Source organism: Gadus chalcogrammus, chromosome 13 (genome assembly GCF_026213295.1).
Source record: "Gadus chalcogrammus isolate NIFS_2021 chromosome 13, NIFS_Gcha_1.0, whole genome shotgun sequence".
Lineage (NCBI taxonomy): Eukaryota > Metazoa > Chordata > Actinopteri > Gadiformes > Gadidae > Gadus > Gadus chalcogrammus.
The window spans coordinates 10,784,413-10,788,544 of record NC_079424.1 but is presented as its reverse complement, the minus strand read 5'-3'; the positions used below and the strand labels follow the sequence as shown (position 1 = coordinate 10,788,544).

At 49.2% G+C, this 4,132-nt stretch overlaps 1 long non-coding RNA gene across 1 annotated transcript; it reads left to right on the top strand.

Annotated features, from left to right (window-relative positions):
* Positions 1-837: 837 nt before the first annotated feature.
* On the top strand, positions 838-2,880 carry LOC130402398 (uncharacterized). The gene is made up of 3 exons (XR_008903928.1): positions 838-914; positions 995-1,147; positions 1,260-2,880. It is a non-coding gene; the product is annotated as an uncharacterized LOC130402398 (long non-coding RNA).
* The last annotated feature ends 1,252 nt before the right edge of the window (positions 2,881-4,132 follow it).

The window sequence follows — 4,132 nt, the reverse complement described above, 5'->3', positions numbered from 1 at the left end:
CTCCAGGATGTAGGCTAGGTGTGTGTGGCTGGCTGTTGGGTTAAATAATACCTCACTCAAGACTGCACAGTAGGGCATCAGTGAGATCTGTGGGAGCTAAAGCAGAGGAGGAGTTGATTATCTGCATCATGTACGGGGAGAAATGTGCAGTGTGCAAATGGAACGTGTCATTCGCCTTTCAGAAGGACTGAGGCGGAGGTCCTGGAGGGAGAGGCCAGCCTGGAGGGAGAGGCCAGCCTGGAGGGAGAGGCCAGCCTGGAGGCGGCGGTGGCCTGGAGGTCCTGGAGGCGTCCAACCTGGAAGGGGAGGCATGGAGGGCCAGGTGGCGGCTCCTCATCCAGTAAAGTCCTCATCTTCTTCAGTGCATCCATGATGAAAGGGGAGAAATGTTCCAGTGTGCAACTGGAACTTGTGTCTCACATTTCAGAAGGGCCTGGAGGCGGCCAACCTGGAAGGCCTGGAGACGGCCGAGGTCCTGGAGGCAACGGCGGGCCTGGAGGTGGAGGCCAACCTGGAGGTCCTGGAGTCGGTGGGCCTGGAGGCGGCGGTTGGGTCCAACCTGGAGGGCCTGGAGGCGGTGGTGGAGACCAACCTGGAGGTCCCGGCGGTGGCGTCCACCTGGCGGCGGTCAGCCTGGAGGGCCCGGCGGCGGCGTCCTGGAGGGCCCGGCGGCGGCGTCCTGGAGGGCCCGGCGGCGGCGTCCTGGAGGGCCCGGCGGCGGCGTCCTGGAGGGTCCGGCGGCGGCGTCCTGGAGGGCCCGGCGGCGGTGGCGGCGTCCTGGAGGGCCCGGCGGCGGTGGCGGCGTCCTGGAGGGCCCGATGGCGGTGGCGGCGTCCTGGAGGGCCCGGCGGCGTCCTGGAGGGCCCGGCGGCGGCGGCTCCCTGGAGGGCCCGGCGGTGGCGGCTCCTCATCCAGTAAAGCTAAACTCTTCTCCAGTGAATCATGAACGGGGAGGAATGTCCGGGTTGCAAATAGAACGTGTGTCTCATTTCAGAAGAAATGAGGCGACGTTGCGGAGGTCCAGGCGGTTGGCCCGGTGGAGGTCCTGGAGGAGACGGTCCCGGCGGTGGAGGACGGCTGGGGGATCCGGCGGTGGAGGTCCGAAGGCGGCTTGTGATTAGACCAACCAGCTCCTCATCCATGGAAGGTAAGCTCTTTCAAAATATCGCCGAACCCCATGTTGGACAATGCTTGTTTTCAGCCTTTCTATGTTTAGCTTTGATTTATTCTTACCTTTTCTTGTGATCCATTCCCCTTAGGTTCAATAAAGTTGACCTCTCCTTCAGGTGACTTAAAGGGAGACCAGATGTGCGGCAGCTGGGTGTCATGGTGCAGAGACCCAACGTCTCTCAATGGAGAGAAAGTAATTATTTTCTCCATTATGTTGCACCACATTTTGGGGGAAGAACGTTTGACTCAATCTTTGTTATTTATTTCTGTACTCCATATCTGTAATCCCAGCTGTTGTATTTTAACACGGTAGCTGGGAATCCTCTTTATAGGGAGCGGCTAGAGGGACGAGCCTGGAAGCAAACCTGAGCCTGGATCTTAACCTTCTTTCTAAACCTAATGCCGCAATTTAACCGCAAATAAAGTGAGGCCTAAAGTAACTTGACTCTCTTACCTAAACTTGCTTGCCTAAACTCGCTTGTCTAAACTCGCTTGCATAAAACCTAAACTCGCTTGCATAAAACCTGAACTTGCTTGGCTAAACTCGCGTTGCTTGCCTAATACCTGAACTCGCTTGCCTGAACTCGCTTGCCTGAACTCGCTTGCCTGAACTCGCTTGCCTGAACTCGCTTGCCTAAACTCGCTTGCCTAAACTCGCTTGCCTAAACTCGCTTGCCTAAACTCGCTTGCCTAAACTCGCTTGCCTAAACTCGCTTGCCTAAACTCGCTTGCCTAATACCTGAACTCGCTTAGCTTGACTCGCTTGCCTGTACTCGCTTGCCTAATACCTGAAGTCGCTTGCATAAAACCTAACCCGCTTAGCTTGACTAGCTTGCCTGTACTCGCTTGGCTAAACTCGCTTGCATAAAACCTAAACTCGTTTGCATAAAACCTAAACTCGCTTAGCTTGACTCGCTTGCCCGTACTCGCTTGCCTAATACCTGAAGTCGCTTGCCTAATACCTGAAATCGCTTGACTGAAGTCGCTTGCCTATTACCTGAAGTCGCTTGCCTAAAACCTAAACTTGCTTGTCCAAACACGTTACGTAAAGTTAACCATCCATAATCTTGAACCCAAACCAGACTTGTCCCTGGGTCGCTCCACTTTAATTTAGAAGTTTCTTCTTTTACCTCATCTACGTTTTGAGTTTCATTCTTTGAGGGCTTGAAGTGCTTTGGAGGATATTTGAACCTTTGTTTGCCGAATCAATAAACAGGCTTTATCTTTACCCATTTGGTTTTGGATTGCATTTCTATGTGTAATCCGGCCAAATGTTCAGTGTCCTTACATGTAATGTCTATGGTCTGACGATAATCTGACCTCTTCATGAAGCAGAATGTGATTGTTGTCCCGTGAGCTCCAGGCGCTCTGTGGGCCTGTCAACGTCTCTTTAGCAAAAGGTTGGAGTGAAATTCATTTTTGTGCCATTTTCATGTGTTCCTGAGTATTTCAGACCTGTGGTGTTTCACATGAGACCTTAAAGGGAACTTTTCTTTTTCTGCCTGCATATGTAATGCCTACATTAGTAGGGTGATCACTGTTGATCCCAATATTGATCATTAACCACCTCATTCTTTTATGATTTTTTTCGTTCAGGATTACAAATCATGTAATTTATGAGCATATTTGCAAATGGCTCCAAATATCAGATTGTGTAAAAACTAATGAAATATAACCTGCTTGATTTAAAGAAAATAAAACATCCAAATATTATAAACCTGTTTTGTGTTGCTCTCTTACCATTTGGAAATGAAACACAGATAGATATGTTTAGCTCTGATTTGCTGCCTCCTTTTGGTGTGGTGAAATAACCTAGTATAGCCTACCCGGAAAAGAAGGGATATGATGGCCAGGGCAGGCTGTTTCGGTGTCCTGTCAACATATTGTGAGCGGATTTGTGAACATTCTCGGTGAGGGAAATTCAATTGTAAACGTTAATTAACATGCAGGACTATTCAGCGAACACTTCACATATTTCTCACCAACAGAACGGTCACTCTTTGCGCTTCTTGTGATTTTAAAGTCCTGGCGCCCCCTACTGGAGTTCTTTGATTATTCTTGCCCGCGGTGACCTCGGTCACATTTCTTCTTCCTCAACTCTCATTTCTTGGCCAAAAGATCTGTGACATCTGTCTCTCTATCTGTGTCTCTTTCTCCTTCTCCCTCTCTCTGGCTCTCTCTCCTTCTCTGTCTATCTATCCTTCTCTCTTAAGCCCACCACACACCTGCGCCGCGGTGCGCATTTTACGCGCGTCAATTGCCGCCTCTATAGCACCAATGCCCAGCTTGAGCCATTTCGCAACCAAAATCTGTGGTTACCTCCGATATGTTACTCATATAGATTACCGTTAGATTTAAACAGCAAAGATGGAGACGTGTTAGAAGTCGACAACATAATTTATTGAACCAATTTTAAATTCCAAAAATACATGCGGAGCCGAAATGTGCTGATCAAACGCCACGTCACAAGGCATACAATAGGCTACAATCAAATGATTCCATTGCTCTTGTGTGGGAGGTCGCTTTCGAGCTGCACTTGGTGTGTCCACTCTGATTTTAATTCAACCTTCGTGGTTAAAATGATATATTGATCAATGACAGAAGACATAGCCTACTCTACGTAAGTCATGCGGCTCTTTGCTGCACATTAAGATAAATGTAGTTGTCACACAAGCTATTTTTGTAATTATTTCAGGGGGGAAAATGCCTTGAAAAAATTTAGTAGTGTGTTCAGGACAAGGACTAATGTCAGCCTAGGCCTAATCAATTGTGTTTTAATATCTTTAGCATTCATATTATTGCAGTCTAATCTTTTCGTAGGCTATTCTGTTGATGGGGAGATATTTTAACGCTTTATAACCCCATTTTCCTGCATCATTCCTGCGTCGCCCTCTCCTACGGAGCCCATTTCAGCACCCTGTCAGTAGACAGTTACGCCCCGTGCCCACTACCTCCGTCCGTT